Below are 22,327 nucleotides of genomic sequence, written 5' to 3' on the forward strand. Positions count from 1 at the left end.
CCATAAAAACGAAACGAAATTGAGTTATTTGTAGTGAGGTGGATGGACTTAGAGTCTGTCATGAAGAGTGAAGTAAGTCAGAAAGAGAAAAAGAAATACCACGTGCTAACACATATATATTGAATCTAAAAAAAAAAATGGCACTGATGAACCTAGGTGCAGGGCAAGAATAAAGATGTAGACATAGAGAATGGATTTGAGGACATGGTGTGGGAAGGGGAAGCTGTGGCTAAGTAAGAGTAGCATCGACATATATGTACTACTGAATGTAAAACAGTTAGCTAGTGGGAAGCAACAGCTTTGCACAGGGAGATCAGCTCGGTGCTTTGCAATGACCTAGAGGGGTGGGATAGGGAGGATGGGAGGGAGGCTCAAGAAGGAAGGGATATGGGGATGTATGTATGCATATGGCTGATTCACTTTGGTGTACAACAGAAAGTAACACAGTATTGGGTAACAATTATACTCCAATAAAGATCTATTTTTAAAAAATGAAAAAAATTTAAAATGCACTAGTGCTTCCCTGGTGGTGCCATGGTTAAGAATCTGCCTGCCAATCCTGGGGACATGGGTTCGAGCGGTGGTCTGGGAATATCCCATATGCCACGGAGCAACTAAGCCCGTGTGCCACAACTACTGAGCCTGTGAGCTACAACTACACATGTGTCACAAAAACTGAACCCCTGCAGCTAGAGCCTGGGCTCCACAGCAAGCGAGGCCACCTCATTGAAAAGCCCACACACCACAACGAAGAGTAGACCCCGCTCACCACAACTAGAGAAAGCCTGCGTGCAGCAACAAAGACCCAACACAGTCAAAAATAAAAATTAATAAAATAAATAAATTTATCTAAAAATTATTTTTTAAAATACACTAAAAAATACATGTACATAATCTTCAACTCAATTACCTACATAAAAATGTACATTGAAAATCAGAACACTGAATCAGTTATATTTTGTTTATATAGTTCCTGTCCTTTCATTTCTATATGAGTATGTGATACATTCATAATTATACAGATTACTTAATGAATTCACAATGAAACTATTAAGTATCCTCAACACATTTTGGAGGTGAGAATTATTACAAATTTTAGGTCACAGTGGCTTTACTAATGTCTTTATTATATACATATATTTCTTTTCCCTTTTCAACTGTTATTTTCTGTTAGTTTTTATTTTAAAATCTTCACCATTACTAAGAAAGAGCCCAGAGTTTTCTAATCTTTACCCACTATAAATAATGTTACAATGAATACCTCTGTACTATATCACCATGGGTAATTATGCATACTTCTGAAAGATAGCTTCACAGAACTGGAAATGCTGATCCAAAATAAATGAACATGCTAAAATACAATCATTACATCCAAATTGTCCTTAGATATGCTGTTAAATTCATACTTCCATTAATTTTATATAATAGTACCAGTCCCTGTTTGCCTATACCCACACCAAGATTGGACTCTATCAATTCAATTAATCCTTATGTATCTGATAGGAAATGAAAGTAGTTCATTGTTTCTTCAACCTGAATTTTCTGATTACTGTGATTACAAATACTCCCTGTCATATTTATATAGTTTATATTTACTTTTTCTGTGAATTCAACTTCTAACCTCATTAAATCGCTGCAAAATTCAAACGGAATAGGGAAGGAAACAAAATTTGTTTTATATAAAAATGTCTTCTCTTTGTCTAACTGTTCAAATTAGGAAAGAACAAATCACAAATATACCAGGACAATAAAGGTCTTTTTCACAACAGCAATACAATGCAATTAGAATCACACTCATAAATATCTCCCATGACAAAACAAATGCCTTATGTACAACAATCATTCATTTTGCATTGATAAATCATTTTTTTACCAGCTACATATGGTCAATTTCTCTTTTTTTATGTTGTATCTTTTTCGATTGCACCTAGGAGTCATTTTAATATAGATAATTGAATTGTAGTTAATTCTCCATCTGGTATTCCAGATTGGTTACTACTTGCTGATTTGAGGCTGATATTTTTCATTTATATTACTTGATCATTTTATTCACTGGCGCATCTCTAACAGCATGTGACATGTACAAAGCATATCATGTGAAGACAGTTAAAAATTCCCAAAGTATAATTCCTTTTTGAAGCACTTGGAACTCTTACAGAAGTGCTTATATGATCTTATTTTTGACTTATAATTTACTTGTGAAGTATAATCTTAAAGGAACTTTATAAATAGATGTTTCGACACTAGCATGTGGTATATTATTTTTTGTTGTTCTTTTTTAAATTAATTTAACATCTTTATTGGAGTATAATTGCTTTACAATGTTGTGTTAGTTTCTGCTTTATAACAAAGTGAATCAGCCATACATATACATATATCCCCATATCCCCTCGCTCTTGCGTCTCCCTCCCACCCTCCCTATCCCACCCCTCTAGGTGGTCACAAAGCACTGAGCTGATCTCCCTGTGCTATGTGGCTGCTTCCCACTAGCTATCGATTTTACATTTGATAGTGTATATATGCCCATGCCACTCTCTCACTTCATCCCAGCTTACCCTTCCCCCTCCCCGTGTCCTCAAGTCCATTGCCTATGTCTGCGTCCTTATTCCTGTCCTGCCCCTAGGTTCTTCAGAACTTTTTTTTTTTATAGATTCCATATATATGTTAGCATATGGTATTTATTTTTCTCTTTCTGACTTAACTTCACTCTGTATGACAGACTCTAGGTCCATCCACCTCACTATAAATAACTCAATTTTATTTCCTTTTATGGCTGAGTAATATTCCATTGTATATATGTGCCACATCTTCTTTATCTATTCATCTGTCGATGGACACTTAGGTTGCTTCTATGTCCTGGCTATTGTAAACAGAGCTTCAATGAACATTGTGGTACATGACTCTTTTTGAATTATGGCTTTCTCAGGGTATATACCCAGTAGTAGGGTTGCTGGGTCGTAGTGTATTACTTTAATATACAGAATATGTTGTTGACCCAGCAGACCTTGATAAATATCTTTTAATTATTTATGAATCCTGATGCTATTTTCAGAAAACTGTAAGCTGAAAATATTGCATCATTAGATACAGATCTAGTATTGTGGATTCAACTCTTCTACTAATAAGTCATCTTTTTAATATTTGAATAGTGAATTACAGTTTTAAAATGCTTTCACTTGATTTCACCCTGTTATGTAAGTAAGGGATCTTGTGTTTTAGTGAAAGTATTTTTTTGAGCCAGGGAAAAGTTTAGTGTATTACTAAGACTTTTAATAATTTGGAAATTAGATACTCTTTTCACATCTCAGTGTCAAAATTATGCTAACCATATTTCCATTTTAAGGTTTCTGTGAGGACTAAATGATAATTCATTAAGATAAATTCAATGTGTCTTTGCTATTTCATTACCTCCTTTATTATTCCCATTTCAGGGATCATGAATCAAGTCTCATAGAGTTTGAATTACTTGCCAAATTCAACATATTTCAGAATCACCAAGAACCTGTTTCTCATTCTAGAAACTGCTGTGTAAAATGTGGCATAGATTATGGACAGTAGGCCTCGTCGGGACCAATCTGCTTATTTCACAGCAGAAAAATCTGAGTCACAGTGACTTAATGGATTAGCTCATACATAGGCCATTAGGCTTTGACCAGGTCACAAATAATGGTGATAACTTAGTGTTGTATTTTGAGATGTATTGATATTGCAAATATAAAAAGGATACTGAGTACATAATATTGTAACAAAATACATTAGGTTTTAAAATATTGAGGGATGTGATTAATTTTGTTTTAATTTATGGGAAATGCTCCATCTCACATTTACCCATTTGAAAATGTATACGTATGTATTTCCTTCTGTATCCCATTAACCCACATTGAAGAGCGACCACCACTCTGTTTATTTAAATTTACAGGATGAAGACTTTGAAAATGTTTATATCATGTTATATATTATATCAAGCATCTCTAAACCAAGTTCCTCTAAACTAAGAACTCTTTTAAACCCTTAAGAATATTGTATATTTTTTGTAATTATATATGTATTTATAAAAGCACACTATCTCTATTCAATATTTATAATTGACTCAGATCTTCCAGGTACGATTTAGCTACACAATGCGTCTGAGTGACATATTGTTTCCTGTTAAATAAGCTACATCAAAAAACTCACAAGGTCTGACAGACAATTCAGATAGCATTTTACACATTGCATCAGATTTTTGAAAAAATAATTACTCATGTTTTAATTATGTAAAATAGATACATACCTTAAGTTTTGTATGTTTACAATTTTTTTAATGAATATTTTAATTATCTGCTAAGAGCTCGTTTCAGTGTATCTTGAAATTCATGTCTGCTTGAATACTGGCAGAAATATGAAACCCTTCTAATGGAATCAACGTACTAGTTAAAAAGAAATCCTGAGGCCTTAGAGATTTCCTGTTTCAGAAGTTTCAAAAAGCAGTTTTGAATATCTATGTGATGCTAGGTAACTAAGATTAAAAAAAGTTTTCTTGCTTTCCTTGAAAACATGTGGCATTTAGCAAAATTTTTGTTTTATCATAATGTTCTTTGTATGTATAAATGCAGTAGAAAATCAAGTCCAGTTTTGTTTTATTTCTAATTTTTAAAGTCTTAAATGCACTTTTTGAAAGTTTGGCAATAATATCTGTGGTATCATAATGTCACATATAAAAAAATCTAAACTTACATATATTTTCCTTAGTTTATTAATTTTCATTTGCTAAAATAAATCATATAACTAATTTCCATTCTCATTTTTCATCTGAAAGCATCATGGCAACTAATAAGCACAGTATTGAAGCACAAATGTTTAAGCATGCACACACAAAAACACACACACACACACACAAATGTTCACCTACTGTGGAAATATTGCTAAATTAACTATAATAAAATAAAGCAAATTATCAGAGGCTTTACATTTCCAAGGAGTTTTTTCTAGCTCTACAAAGGACTGGAAATATTTATGATTTATGATAAAATGGCCACATGTGAGCACTACACATCACTGAAGGAGACTTTGTTCATTGATTATTGGGAATATTAGTTAACATATTTCTGATGTCAAAAGCACTAGTATTTCTGCTTTGTAAACTTAACTTTTCCTCATTAATCCTCAAACTCTCCATTCTCAAGGGTGCCTCCCCACAGTGTTCTCACAGGCCTTGAGCTTATAGGTGTGAGTTCTATGAGAAAAGGTCATAAAAGCACATGCATACCTACATCACAAACAACAAAGCCACAGAAAATATTTATAAGTAAGAACAGAGGAATAACGTGTGAATTAATTGCTCAAATATAAAGGGAGACAATGTCTTTGCAAACGTGACTTCCAATATTGCATTGTCATATCCCTGGGGCACACCTGTCCTTGACCTTCAGCCATCCCTACTTTTGTTTTACTGTGCTAGTTAATGTGTATCCATGTTTTAAATAAATAAATAATCTCAATATTAAATTGCATAAGATATTTCTCTTTAATCAGAATGTGAGAAAGTGTATTCAAAATATATGAGATTATATGGCAAATTATTATTTTTCTAAAGCTCAGACTGGCATATCTTAGAATAGTCATGGATTTGCACTGTGATAATTTAGCTATGATGGATAGATTTAAATTCCTTAAAATTCTATCCTTGTGTTAGCTGTGGTCACAGAGATGACTTATGCCATATGTAAATTGTGGCACTGAAGCATCAGAAATATTCTTTTTACACCAGGAAGTTCAGTGCCAGATCATGTGCTACAGCAGCTCAAGGTTGTTTTCCCTTCATCTTCTGGCTTTTCTTGCTGGCATGGGCAACAGCCATATCTACTGCACCTCCAGCTCCTACTGGAAGTTTTCCACTATCTTCTTCCACTCCAGTGACTGATGCATGCTGTTTCTTGACAAATTGTCCTCCTGTTGGCCACACATCTTTAAAGTTGAAGACTTAGAGGCAGTGAGTGACCAAAATTAGTCCAGATCATTCCCATGGGTTTCTGTTTTTTAGCCCTCACCAGTCTTTTCTTCCCCCACTATCTCACCATCTACCTGCTGATTCAGGGCCAACATCAAATGCAAAGTAATAGTTTTTTATAAACTGATCAATTATTTCCCACAATTGCATAAAATCCAATCCTTATAATAAATCTGTATACCTCTAGATTAATATAGATATACAAGTATGAATGTAATGTATGTATGTATGTATGTGTCTATCTATGTATCTATCAGGTATTATTGACCAGTTGTTTTATTTAACATCTCTGATGGAAAGTGAACTGATACAGTCATCTCATAATAACAAAATGAAAGTTCTAAAGTTTGTCCATGTGCCTTCTAATAGATAACACCAGTGACTGAGTTGCAGAAAGCTAATTACATTTTCATAATTACTGACAGAACTGCATTTTGGTATTAGGATATATGGCAAAGAATATGCATCAGTCTTAAATTTGGGCAATATCATGTGTGGTGCACCCTATTGGTGCTCCACCCAGTGCCCTCAGATCCCTCCTATAGCTTCTGTGCAATAATCCCCCATCTTTGCTCTGTTTTTCATCTAGTATCCACAGCATCTTTCTGAAGACTGCCTCTAGGCTATTGCAATTGTGTTGCTTACATGAACAGAGAGATGAACTAGACTGGATGTTTATACTTCACTGTATTTACTCAAACCCAACACTGGTGAGCTCTAAAACCCAGCTGTCTTCTCTCCAGATAGGCCAAATTTTGAGATAGAATCTGTGCCCCAGAGCTTCTCATGACATCAGGTTGTAGATGGGACTTTGCCTGAATTTGCATCCTTGTTTGGATTCTGCCCCATCCTGCTCTCACACAGTCTTACTACTCTCATTATTGACTTGTACTTGAATTCACATTCCTGGGTCACATTTTGGTGAACCCAGCTTAAGATATCATGGAACATACAAATAAAGATTGGGTGTTCATTCTTAAAGAAGAACGCATAAAAACAGGCCATTGTAACAAAAGTGACCTAAATCATGTTTAATGGGATTTTCTCAGTTTAACTTAATGAGAATTCTGGTATGCAACACATAGGTATTTGTTTATTTTTAGAAAATAATTTTAGAGTGTCTACTTGAAAAACTAAATGAAACATAACCCAGAAAAAATCTTTTTTGAAAAGTCAATGACATTTGAAAAAAATAGTTTCATCATAATACATTAGTTAATGAAACCATGTCACTATTTAAAATATTGACAATGACAATTTATGCCTTTGGATCAAAAAACAATTTCATGAATATCATATGCAAATTCATGCCAATTTATGTATTATATATTACAGCCTACATTTATTTTCTAATCTTATTCTTATAAGATGCAAAATGTATTTTTCATTTGCAAATATAGAATTTATCTCTTAATTGAGTATGAAATCTATGGGAAATTATTTCTCTTTGTCAGTCATCTGTGCTGGAATTTGACAAAACTCATAATGTAATTTACCAGGATATCATTGAATTTCTGTGTACCCAAATATATTAATTATTTGTCTTCTTGAATTTGCTTGTTCACTTGTAATGATTCCATTAAAATTTTTCTTCTCATTATTAATGGATAAAAATTATTAATTCTTTTTCATTTAGTATATTAGTTAAAAGCCCTTTTATTATGTGATACCTTTGGCCAACATTAACTCATTTGAAATGCAAACATAATTCAGTCTTTCATGGGAAGGAGATGAGATGACAGCTAATCAATGATTGACTTTGTCCTTAAATTGTTCAACTGTCAAGGATAAAACATGTCAATCAGTGAGAACAAATGTACCATCAGTTATAATTACATCAGCCAAAAAGTCACAAGTGTCCCATCAGCTTCCAAATATTAAAGCTAAGTTGGAATTAGCACCATTGAGTGGTCAAATTCATTGTCCTATACTTTTCTTTAATTAACAAAAAGAAATATGGAGATAATTCTACCATTCAGACCTATCCATCAATTTTTATATAAACATTTTCTTGTCCTTGACTTAGTAGTCAAGAGATTTTTAGCCTTTAATTATATCCATAGATTAAAAAACATATGCCAATCTAATTCATGGAATGATGAGAATGAGAATAGTCATGAAGCTTGGAATTAGAAAACACTGCCACTTACTACTTGTATGCCCTTGGGCAAATTACTTCAGTTTCCTAAACCTCAGTTTTCATATATCTGCTATGATGATTAATAATTCAAAATTCAAGGGTTGCTAAGAGTATAAAGACAATATATATGTGAACACAACTAACAAAAGTACTATTCAGAGGAGGAAAATTAAATGTTTGAGTGCAGGAATACTTTTATAAGATTAATATTTTAATATAGCTCTTGATAGTAAACAAAAGGTGTTACAAAGTTAAGTTTAACCCATCCTTTTCTATAAGGATTAAACTATATGCTCATGATCAAAGAAAGGAACCCAAAACAACATAAAACTGTACATTTTATATTACAAATTTTACATAAACAGATACACACACATGTACATACAAACTAGGAACATGGAGGTTTTAATAAATAATGGAAAAGAAGATCATTTTTCTTCTGGAAGGTAAACCAAATCCTTTATGAATCTCATGAATACTGTGACCTTAAATCAATTCCACTTTATAAACTTTAAATATTTTGGATTTTTTTATATTGCTTTTGTTTAATTATTTAATTTTTTTGTTTTCTTGACATATACATTTCAACAATATACACCATTAAAAATATTTTTATAAACATTTCAAGGTAGACACATTAACCTACCCTGTGAATATGAACTTTCTAAAAAATGTATCTCCTTGAAGTAACTCATTGAGCAATTTGCGACCTTGAAACATATAATTCATCATGTCAAAAGCCAGGAGCTCAGTCCCTCAGGAGCCTGGAGTCCAAGGTTATGAGGATGTGAGGTTTTGAGTACCATTAGGAGCCAAAGGATTACAGAAATAGCCAAGCATTCTCCATCTTTGCTTCTAGACAGCCAACACATACGGCTCCTGTCACAAGGCAATTTTTAGTGACCACTAGAGCCTTTCAAATGGAAATCCACTGACCTTGAAAGTAGGCAGTTTGGCAACATCAGTACTTGTTCAGAAAGATTTTTGAGTAATTTGAAGTGACTCCAAACACTGTTAACTTGAGGCGAATTTTCACCCAAAGGTCAAAAAGGCAGCAATTAAAAGTTGAAAGGGGCATCTCCGGTGGCGCAGTGGTTGAGAGTCCGCCTGCCGATGCAGGGGACCAGGGTTCGTGCCCCGGTCCGGGAAGATCCCACTTGCTGCGGAGCGGCTGGGCCCGTGAGGCATGGCCGCTGAGCTTGCGCATCCGGAGCCTGTGCTCCGCAACGGAACAGGCCACAACAGTGAGAGGCCCGCGTACCGCAAAAAAAAGTTTGATACAGATGAAATTGTTATACCAATGGAGAAAACAAAATGATAAAGAGAGGAACTGATATTTGTGCTACTGTAGAAATTATATAATATCGCTTGGATACATGCCTTTGTTTCTCCTCTGCTTGGAAAATCAGCTTACAAGAATTTTCTTTGTAGGGACACAGTCAGGTCTGGGGTTAAGAGCACAACCAAGCTAAACTAAGAGCTAAGTAGTTACTGTTTCTAGGACATCTTCCCTTCCTCATCCCCTACCCCATGACTCCCCTTTAGCTGTAACTTCCATGGATTCTAAGGTTAATGAATTAAGAACAGATGGCAGTCTACACTGTAAGAACTAAAAACAAACAAACAAGCAAAACAAAGAAATGTCCCATAGCCCCACAATTGCTGGCATCATGTGAAATTTCAAGGCATGCTTAAAGTTTGACAAAACTTAAATTTGTATCTTTTCTGCCTCTTTTTTATATTAAATTTGTTTTGTTGAGTCCTTATAGCTTTTGCCTCTTCCATAACATCATAAGCCCATATTTCTTAATAACCAGTGATGGGGTTTTCTAGGAGATGATGACTGGGGAGCCTAGAAGGGGATTTTTGCTAACTGTTAACAAGCATTTATACTATTTCATCTTCATGTAGACTCTTAGAGTCATAGGGTATAGCTCCAGCCATTGGCATTGGATAATGCCCTGATGTATACTCCAAAATCATGATGCCATAGGATACAGCTTAGATAGCATTTGTGTTTCCCTATTGCCAGGCATGATAATAAAAAGGCAATATTTAAGTGTAGCATGCTCAACATTTCAAAAAGAAAAATAAGAATTCTAGTGTCTACTTACACCCTAAAAAGAAAAGAATATATAAATACATCTTTGGATGTACAATAACCATAACCAAAACTATTCAAAAAAGAAAAAGAAGGACTTCTCCACAGAGGAAAAAAATCAGAGAATGAAGGGCTAACTGCTAACTGATTTCATATCTTTTTACTTAAGGTAATTATTTTAGTGGATTATCCAGTTTAAAATTGGTATTTAAATATCGAAATCCTAAGAAATTAGAGGAGTAGAAAAAGTTTTAATACCTTTTATTTTCCCTATACCAAATATAATTCTACAAACGCAGAAAAGAGAAAACATCAACATTACTGGGCCATTTTTTGACAATATTTTACTTTCACAGTGAAAAGGACAAGGTCGAATTTTATTGTACTGGTAGGTATAGTTTCATTAATGATCTTACAAACCGTTCACCCACATACTGACACAGATGAGGCACTATGTCTCAAATATTGAAACCATAACATAACATAAGTGCCATTACTTTTTTTTTTTTTGGCTGTGGACACAATTTAATAAAGCTACTGTCAGCTACACTATACACATCATAGCTAAACATATTTCAAGACTGGTGAATCTAGCAAAGCTTTGCACAGTCTTCTGTACTGCCAGTATCAAAGATTCATTCTTGCAGTGTATTACTTATCACTTCAGTCTAAGTCTGGATGCATTTTCTAGCATGCATTGCCGTTATCCTCTTATATAAACTCTTATGAGATGAACTGATAATTTAGAGCCTGTGACTGCACAAAGCCAAAGCATCCTGCCTGGGTGAAAGGGCCAGATTGTGTAGTTACATGAGTAGGAAAAGAACTCAATACATCTATATGGGAAATGTGTTTTTGATGAAAATGATATTTTTAATTAAAAACAAATTTTCCAAGTGTCCAACAAGTTTTTAATGCTTCATCTAAGCAATAAATAATGAATTAGAATTTTTTCTGCTTATAGGACAAAATAAAAAATAATTATGAGGGAAGATTTATAAAGTAGACCAACAAATATAAAGTAATATTAAATGTATTTTCCAAGGCCTTTTTTACTAGTAGAAATACTTTCTACAATGATATAAGCAGAAGCAGCTCATGCAGCTTAATAACAAAAAAACAAACAACCCAATCCAAAAATGGGCAGAAGACCTAAATAGACATTTCTCCAAAGAAGATATACAGACTGCCAACAAACACATGAAAGAATGCTCAACATCACTAATCATTAGAGAAATGCAAATCAAAACTACAATGAGATATCATCTCACACCAGTCAGAATGGCCATCATCAAAAAATCTAGAAACAATAAATGCTGGAGAGGGTGTGGAGAAAAGGGAACCCTCTTACACTGTTGGTGGGAATGTAAATTGATACAGCCACTGTGGAGAACAGTATGGAGGTTCCTTAAAAAACTACAAATAGAACTACCATATGACCCAGCAATCCCACTACTGGGCATGTACCCTGAGAAAACGATAATTCAAAAAGAGTCATGTACCAAAATGTTCATTGCAGCTCTATTTACAATAGCCCAGAGATGGAAACAACCTAAGTGTCCACCATCAGATGAATGGATAAAGAAGATGTGGCACATATATACAATGGAATATTACTCAGCCATAAAAAGAAACGAAATTGAGCTATATGTAATGAGGTGGATGGACCTAGAGTCTGTCATACAGAGTGAAATAAGTCAGAAAGAGAGAGACAAATACTGTATGCTAACACATATATATGGAATTTAAGAAAAAAAAATGTCACGAAAAACCTAGGGGTGAAACAGGAATAAAGACACAGACGTACTAGAGAATGGACTTGAGGCTATGGGGAGGGGGAAGGGTAAACGGTGACAAAGCGATAAAGAGGCATGGACATATATACACTACCAAACGTAAGGTAGATAGCTAGTGGGAAGCAGCCGCATAGCACAGGGAGATCAGCTCGGTGCTTTGTGACCGCCTGGAGGGGTGGGATAGGGAGGGTGGGAGGGAGGGAGACGCAAGTGGGAAGAGATATGGGCACATATGTATATATATAACTGATTCATTTTGTTGTGAAGCTGAAACTAACATACCATTGTAAAGCAATTATACTCCAATAAAGATGTTAAAATGAAAAAAAATATATACATATATAATGATAATTTCAAACAATTTTGTCACAAAAATCAAACTGAGAGGAAAAACTTTATCCAGCTCCTATGAGTTTTATAGAGGAATTTTCATAAGAATCATTGGGAAGATTTTTTTCTTTTTAACTTTTTAAATTATTTTTAATTGTGGTAAAGTGCACTTATAAAATTTACAATCTTAACCATTTTTAAGTGTTCAGTTCATAAGTACATTCATACTCATTGATTCTTGTGCATCCAATCTCCAGAACGTTTTTCAGTTTCCAAAACTGAAACTCTATGCCCATTAAACAACTCCCTATTCTCCCCTGCCCATAGTCTCTAGCAACCATCCTTCTACTTTCTGTTCCTATGAATTTAACTACTCATGTTCCTCAGATAAGTGGAATCATACTATACTTGTCTTTTTATGACTGATTTCTTTCACTTAGCATAATGTCCTCAAGGTTCATCCATGTTGTAGCATGTGTTGGAATTTTCTTCCTTTTTAAGGCAAAAAAAAAAAATTCATTATATATCCACCACATTTTGTTTAGCCATTCATCAGATGGACACTTGAATTGTTTCTGCATTTTGGCTATTGTGGCTACTGTTTCTATGAACATGGGTGTCCAATCTGACTCTGATTTCAATTTTTATGGGTATGTACCTAGAGGTGGAATTGCTGAAGCATACAGTAATTCTATCTGTAAGTAAGACATCTACTCCTAAGAAACCAGAAAATAACACGTGTTGGCAAGGATTTGGAAAAATCTGAACACTTGTGCATGGTACATGGGGATGTCAAATGGTGCTGCTGCTGTGGAAAACAGGATTTGTTCCAGGAGGGGTTTTTTTGTTGATCTTTTCAAATTTTCTACATGGACAATCATGTCATCTGTGGACAAAGACAGTATTCCTTCTTCTTTCCCAATTGACACACCTTTCCTTTCCCTTTCTATTCATGTTGCATTAGATGAACTTAAATACAATACTGAAAAGAAATTAGGAAACATCCTTGTTTTATACTTGATCTTAGGGGAAAAAACCCTTCAAGTTACTCATAATTAAGTATGATATTAGCAGTAGGTTCTTTCTAGATATTCTTTATCAAAATGAGGAAGTTCCCCTCAGTGCTAGTTTACTGAGAGTTTTTATTAGGAATGGGTATTGATTTTTTAAAATAATTTTTCTGCCTCTATTGATAAATCAAGTGATTTTTCTTTTTTAGTCTGCTGATGTGATGGATTACAGTTAGTTGATTTTTGAATACTGAATCAGCCTTGCAATTTTGGGATAAATCTCACTTGGTCATGGAGTATAATTCTTTTTATATTTTATTGAATTCAATTTCCTAATATTTTGTTGATGATTTTTACATCTAGTTCATAAGAAATATTGGTCTGTAGTTTTCTTTTCTTGGAATATCTGTCTCATTTTGGTATTAGGGTAATACTGGCCTCATAGAATGAGTTAAGAAGTATTCCCTGTATTGCTATCCTATGAAAGAGATAATAAGGAATTGCTATAATTTCTTCCTTAAAAATTTTGGAGGGGGGACCTTCAAGATGGTGGAGGAATAAGACGTGGAGATCACCTTCCTCCCCACAAATACATCAAAAATACATCTACATGTGGAACAACTCCTACAGAACACCTACTGAACGTTGGCAAAAGACCTCAGACTTCCCAAAAGGAAAGAAACTCCCCACATACCTGGGTAGGGAAAAGAAAAAAGAAAAAACACAGACAAAAGAATAGGGACGGGTTCCCTTTTCTCCACACCCTCTCCAGCATTTATTGTTTCTAGATTTTTTGATGATGGCCATTCTGACTGGTGTGAGATGATATCTCATTGTAGTTTTGATTTGCATTTCTCTAATGATTAGTGATGTTGAGCATTCTTTCATGTGTTTGTTGGCACTCTGTATATCTTCTTTGGAGAAATGTCTATTTAGGTCTTCTGCCCATTTTTGGATTGGGTTGTTTTTTTTTTGTTATTAAGCTGCATGAGCTGGCTATGGGGAGGGGGAAGGGTAAACGGTGACAAAGCGATAAAGAGGCATGGACATATATACACTACCAAACGTAAGGTAGATAGCTAGTGGGAAGCAGCCGCATAGCACAGGGAGATCAGCTCGGTGCTTTGTGACCGCCTGGAGGGGTGGGATAGGGAGGGTGGGAGGGAGGGAGACGGAAGCGGGAAGAGATATGGGAACATATGTATATATATAACTGATTCATTTTGTTGTGAAGCTGAAACTAACATACCATTGTAAAGCAATTATACTCCAAATAAATAAATAAATAAAAAAAAAAAAAAAAAAAAAGAATAGGGACGGGACCTGCACCTCTGGGAGGGAGCTGTGAAGGAGGAAAGGTTTCCACACACTAGGAAGCCCCTTCACTGGCAGAGATGTGGGGTGGCGGGGGGGGAAGCTTCGGGGCCACGGAGGAGAGCACAGCAACAGGGGTGCGGAGGGCAAAGTGGAGAGATTCCCACACAGAGGATCGGTGCTGACCAGCACTCACCAGCCTGAGAGGCTTTTCTGCTCACCCGCCGGGGCGGGTGGGGGCTGGGAGCTGAGGTGCAGGCTTCGAAGGTCAGATCCCAGGGAGAGGACTGGACTTGGCTGTGTGAACACAGCCTGAAGGGGGCTAGCACACCACAGCTAGCCAGGAAGGGGTCTGGGGAAAAGTCTGGATCTGCCTAAGAGGCAAGAGACCATTGTTTTGGAGTACGCGAGGAGAGGGAATTCAGAGCACCACCTAGACAAGCTCCAGAGATGGGCGCCAGCCATGGCTATCAGTGTGGACACCAGAGACGGGCATGAGACTCTAAGGCTGCTGCTGCAGCCGCCAAGAAGCCTGTGTGCGAGCACAGGTCACTATCCACACATCCCCTCCCGAGAGCCTGTGCAGCCCGCTACTGCCAGGGTCCCATGATCGAGGGACAACTTTCCCAGGAGAACACATGGCACCACAGGCTGTTGCAATGTCATGATGATCTCTGCTGCCGCAAGCTCGCCCCACATTCCGTACCCCTCCCTCCCCGCAACCTGAGTGAGCCAGAGCCCATAAACCAGCTGCTCTTTTAACCCCCTCCTGTCTGGGCGGTGAACAGATGGCCTCAGGCAACCTACATGCAGAGGCAGGGGCCAAATCCAAAGTGGAACCCCAGGACCTGTGCGAACAAAAAAGAGAAAGGGAAATTTCTCCCAGCAGCCTCAGGAGCAGTGGATTAAATCTCCACAATCAACCTGATGTATCCTGCCTCTGTGGAATACCTGAGAAGACAATGAATCATCCCAAAATTGAGGCGGTGGACTTTGGGAGCAACTGGGGACTTGGGGTTTGCTTTCTCCATCTAATTTGTTTCTGGTTTTATGTTTATCTTAGTTTAGTATTTAGAGCTTATTATCTAAACTAACATAAACATAAAACCAGAAACAAATTAGATGGAGAAAGCAAACCCCAAGTCTACAGTTACTCACAAAAGCAAATGACAATGAAAACACCATGACGCAAAACCTATGGGATGCAGCAAAAGCACTTCTAAGAGGGAAGTTTATAGCAATAAAATCCTACCTCAAGAAACAAGAATCATCTCAAATAAATAACCTAATCTTACACCTAAAGCAATTAGAGAAAGAAGAACAAAAAACCCCCAAAGTTAGCAGAAGGAAAATAATCATAAAGATCAGATAAGAAATAAATGAAAAAGAAATGAAGGAAACAATAGCAAAGATCAATAAAACTAAAAGCTGGTTCGTTGAGAAGGTAAACAAAATTGATAAACCATTATCCAGACTCATCAAGGAAAAGAGGGAAAAGACTCAAATCAATAGAATTAGAAATGAAAAAGAAGTAACAACTGACACTGCAGAAATACAAAGGACCATGAGAGATTACTATAAGCAACTATATGCCAATAAAATGGACAACCTGGAAGAAATGGACAAATTCTTAGAAATGCACAACTTCTGAGACTGAACCAGGAAGAAATAGACAATATAAACAGACAGATCACAAACACTGAAATTGAAACTGTGATTAAAAATCTTCCAACAAACAAAGCCTGGGACCAGATGGTTTCACAGGGGAATTCTATCAAACATTTAGAGAACAGATAACACCTATCCTTCTCAAACTCTTCCAAAGTGTAGCAGAGGGAGGAACACTCTCAAACTCATTCTAAGAGGCAACCATCACCCTGATGCCAAAACCAGACAAAGATGTCACAAAAAAAGAAAACTACAGGCCAATATCACTGATGAACATAGACGCAAAAATCCTCAACAAAATACTAGCAAACAATCCAACAGCACGTTAAAAGGATCATACACCATGATCAAGTGTGGTTTATCCCACTAATGCAAGGATTCTTCAATATACACAAATCAATCAATGTGATAAACTGTATTAACAAATTGAAGGAGAAAAACCATATGATCATCTCAATAGATGCAGAAAAAACTTTCGACAAAATTCAACACGCATTTATGATAAAAACCCTCCAATAAGTAGGCATCGAGGGAACTTACCTCAACATAATAAAGGCCATATATGACAAACCCACAGTGCACGTTATTCTCAATGGTGAAAAACTGAAACCATTTCCACTAAGATCAGGAACAAGACAAGTTTGACAACTCTCACTACTATTATTCAACATAGTTTTGTAAGTTTTAGCCACAGCAATCAGAGAAGAAAACAAAATAAAAGAAATCCAAATTGGGAAAAAAGAAGTAAATTGTCACTTTTTGCAGATGACATGACACTATACATAGAGAATTGTAAAGATGCTACCAGAAAACTACTAGAGCTAATCATTGAATTTGGTATAAAGTGGCAGGGTACAAAATTAATGCACAGAAATCTCGTGTATTCCTATACACTAATGATGAGAAATCTGAAAGAGAAATTAAAGAAACAGTCCCATTTACCATTACAACAAAGAGAATAAAATACCTAGGAATAAACCTACCTAAGGACACAAAAGACCTGTATGCAGAAAGCTACTGATGAAAGAAATTAAAGATGATAAAAACAGATGGAGAGATATACCATGTTCTTGGATTGGAAGAATAAAATTGTGAAAATGACTATGCTACCCAAAGTAATCTACAGAATCGGTGCAATCCCTATCAAACTACCAAAGGCATTTTTCAGAGAACTAAAACACAAAATTTCACAATTTGTATGGAAACATAAAAGACCCCGAAAAGCCAAAGCAATCTTGAGAAAGAAAAACGGAGCTGGAGGAATCAGGCTCCCTGAATTCAGACTATACTTCAAAGCTACCATCATCAGGACAGTATGGTACTGGCACAAAAACAGACATAGAGATCAATGGAACAGGATAGAAAGCCCAGAGATAAACCCACGCACATATGGTCACCTTATTTTTGATAAAGGAGGCAAGAATATACAATGGAGAAAAGACAGCCTCTTCAATAAGTGGTGCTGGAAAACTGGACAGCTACATGTAAAAGAATGAAATTAGAACACTCCCTGACACCATACACAAAAATAAACTCACAATGGATTAAAGGCATAAATGTAAAGCCAGACACTATAAAACTCTTAGAGGAAACATAGGCAGAACACTCTATGACATAAATCACAGCAAGAGCCTTTTTCACCCACCTCCTAGGGAAATGGAAATAATACAATAATAAACAAATGGGACCTAATGAAACTTAAATGCTTTTGCACAGCAAAGGAAACCATAAACAAAACGAAAAGACAACGCTCAGAGTGGGAGAAAATATTTGCAAATGAAGCAACTGACAAAGGATTAATCTCCAAAATATACAAACAGCTCATGTAGTTCAATATCAATAAAACAAACAACCCAATCCAAATACAGGCAGAAGACCTAAATTGACATTTCTCCAAAGATACACAGATTGCCAACAAACACAAGAAAGGATGCTCAACATCACTAATCATTAGAGAAATGCAAATCAAAACTACAATGAGGTATTACCTCACACCTGTCAGAATGTCCATCATCAAAAAATCTACAAACAATAAATGTTGGAGAGGGTGTGGAGAAAAGAGAACCCTCTTGTACTGTTGGTCAGAGTGTAAATTGATACAGTCGCTACAGAGAACAATATGGAGGTTCCTTAAAAAACTAAAAATAGAACTACCATATGACCCAACAATCCCACTACTGGGCATATACCCAGAGAAAACCAAAATTCAAAAAGAGTCAAGTATCACAATGTTCATTGCAGCTTTATTTACAATAGCCAGGACATGGAAGCAATCTAAGTGTCCATTGACAGATGAATGGATAAAGAAGATGTGGCACATATATACAATGGAATATTACTCAGCCATATAAAGAAATGAAATTGAGTTATCTGTGGTGAGGTGGATGGACCTAGAGATTGTCATGCAGAGTGAAGTAAGTCAGAAAAAGAAGAACAAATACCATATTCTAACATATATATATGAAATCTAAAAAAAAAAAAAAAAAGGTTCTGAAGAACCTAGGCGCAGGGCAGGAATAAAGATGCAGACATATACAATGGACTTGAGGACATGGGGGGGGGAAGGATAAGCTGGGACGAAGTGAGAGAGTGGCATGGACATAATATACACTACCAAATGTAAAAGAGATAGCTACAGGGGAAGCAGCCGCATAGCACAGGGAGATCAGCTCGGTGCTTTGTGTTCACCTAGAGGGGTGGGATAGGGAGGGTAGGAGGGAGACGCAAGAGGGAGGAGGAATGGGGATATATGTATATGTATAGCTGATTCACTTTGCTATACAGCAGAAACTGACAAACCATTGTAAAGAAATTATACTCCAATAAAGATGTTAAAAAATAAAAATGAGACTAAAATGAAAAAATATTTTTGGAGAATTCACCGATAAATTCAACTGTGCCTAGTTCTTTCTGTTTTGATTAATTTCTTTAATAGGTATTGGCCTATTTAGACTGTATATATCTTCCTGTGTTAATTTTTTCAAATCGTCTCTTTCTAGGAATTGGTGCATTTCATCTAGGTTATCAAATCAGTGGGCATAGAGCTGTTCATTGTATTCTTTAATTATCCTTTTAATGTCCATAAAATTTGTTGTGCTGTGCCTTTTTTCATTTTTTTTTATATTAGTAATTTGTGTCTTCTCTTTTTTCTTAGCCTGGCTACAGGTACTTAGATTTGATTGATCTTTTCAAAGAGCTAGCTTTTAAAAAATTATTTCAAATTTATGATTTTTGATTACAGTATTATCAAAATTTTACATGCACATAGTTTAAAGTTAGTTTTACAAAACTTGTTTGAAAAACAGCATCCCTTCCCCCACTATTTCCCATCCTCAGAGGAAAACACTTCCAACTCTTAATGCTATTTCTTTTAGTATTTGCCTCTATGTCTCTAAGTTATATGCTTAAATTGCTCATTTTAAAAATTGTGGTAAAATATACATAAGATTTACCATTTTAAGTGCACAGGTAAGTGGAATTAAGTATATTCACATTGTTGTATAATCATTACTCCTTTCCATCTCCAGAATTCTCTTCATCATCCCAAACTGAAACTCTGTACACATTAAACAATAAGTATTGCCTACCCCCAGGCCTTAGACCTCAGTTCTGCTTTCTGCCTCTATGTATTTAATTATTCTAGAAACTTCATGTAAGTGGAATCATACGATATTTTTCAATTAGTGTCCGGCTTATTTCACTGGTGTCATGTCCTCAAGGATCATCCATGTTGTAGCATGTGTCAGAATTTCTTTTCTTTTTTAAAATATTTATTGGGGTATAGTTGATTTACAATATTGTGCTATTTTCAGGTGTACAGCACAGTGACACAGATATAAATACACGTATATCTACTCTTTTTTAGATTCTTTTCCCATACAGGCCATTACAGAGTACTGAGTACAGTTCCCTGTGCTATATAGTAGGTCCTTATTAGTTATCTATTTTACATATAGTAGTATACATATGTCAATCCCAATCTCCCCATTTATCCCTCCCTCCACTCACCCCCCCAGTAACCATAAATTTGTTTTCTACATCCATGACTCTTCTCAAAGAACCAGCTTTTGATTTCATTAATTTTCTCTGTTGATTTCTTGTTTTAAATTTCATTTATGTCTGTTCAAATTCTTATTTATTTTCTTCCGTTTATTTTAAAATTAATTTGCCCTTCTTTTTTAGTTCCTATGTTGGAAACTTAGATTATTGATTTTAGATCTTCCTTCTTTTCTAATATATGCAATTCAATGCGATAAATTTCCTTCTAAGCACTGTTTTGCTGCATTCCACACATCATAATAAGTTGTGTTTTCATTTTCATTTAATTCAAAATATTTTAAAATTTTTCTTGAGATTTCTCCTTTGATGAGATCTGGGTTGGAGAACAGGGTCAGTTTCTGAAAGCTAGGCAAAGGATGTGATTTTTCTAAGCCACTGTTGACTTTCTGCTCACCCATTCTTGATTGTTTTGGTTATATAAGAAAATACTTAAGTTATACAGCTAATAGCAACATCTCATTGCTGACTCTGGCCTTGTGGACCACTGTGGTAAATGCAACCACTTTTCCTTTCATTTCAGAATCCTACTGTCACCAAGCTCCGTCTTACAGCAGAATCTTTATTGTCGACAGACGACCAACGAATTACACCTCACACTTAGCTTCTCTATGATGCTGGGACACTCTATTCATCACATTTTTATAGCATTAGTGAAGTGACTGGCGTCCTGAAGATCTGAGTCAACTGGTTGATTTCCTGTTCTTAAAGCACAAATCCATTCTAATAGGCTCAGCAGTTTATTGTTTCTTTCTCAAAACTCTGGCACAGTTATTATGTCTCCTTTCTCTCTCTCTTATATCCTACATACTGTACATTCATCCACAAATACACACACACATATAAACATATTTGCATGAGGCCTTTGGCTGTTTCAAAGCTTAATGGAGGCCATTCCAATTCCAACAGTTAGGTTTGGTTACATGGCCACTTGCAAGGATGTTAAATCCTGAATCATAGTGGTTTAAGAAAGAATGTTGGTGAAAGCCACACATGCACACACACACACACATACACAGTTGTAACCTGCGCAAAATAAAGATCGATTCTGCCTCATCTTTGCCTTGTGATGGATGGCACTGCTGTTGATTAGAATGATGGAAATGAATATGTGGTCAAAGGAACTAGCAAAAGACTCCGTGGTGTTCTGATAAGTGATTTCCTACACAGATTAACATAAATGATCCTGTATCCGACAGAATGAGGCAGATTTTACTCTAATAAAGTATCTCAACATTTAAATGGCTTAAAACAACAAAGTTCATTTTTGACTCATATTCCATGTCCATCCCATGTCAGCTGGAGGCTGAAATCCTTGCAGTGTTCAACTGGGGATGGAAACAGAGAAACCTCCACCATCTGGACCTCAGCTGTTGCTGAAGCAGGGGAAGGAAACTCTTTAAATCACTAACTGGCCCATAGTGGCTTCTGCTTATAGTTTATTGGCTAAAGCAGGTGTCATGACTGTGCCTCACTTAAATATGGAGGAGAGATGCAGTCCTCCAGGGCATCTGGAATAAAAGTAGTGGGAAATATTGGTGAGGACAGGGTAATGTCTACTATAGGATCTGTATATTGTGGAATCTAACTTCTAACTCTACTAGACTAGCAAAGTATTTTAAGAAAAGTTAATTCATTACTTTATATTAATATTATAAACATAAATTTTCAAAAACAAAGATTGAATATTTCCTGGCACTAAAAAAAGAGACCTTTTTCCTCTCTTCCTTTTCTTGAAGCACTTCCTTGAGAAAACTTCTACTTGTAAACCTTTTTTCTGTTTCTTTGATATGTAAGCAATACTTTAATACTTTGTAAAAACTAAACAAACCTCTTATTAGTTTTACAACGCCAGAGCCATCTCTTTGAAATGTAAACATTAAAGAAGATAGAGAGCATCCCCACATTGGAACTATCTGCTTG

This window comes from Grampus griseus, assembly GCF_964374135.1.
Source record: "Grampus griseus genome assembly, chromosome: 1".
Classification (NCBI taxonomy): domain Eukaryota; kingdom Metazoa; phylum Chordata; class Mammalia; order Artiodactyla; family Delphinidae; genus Grampus; species Grampus griseus.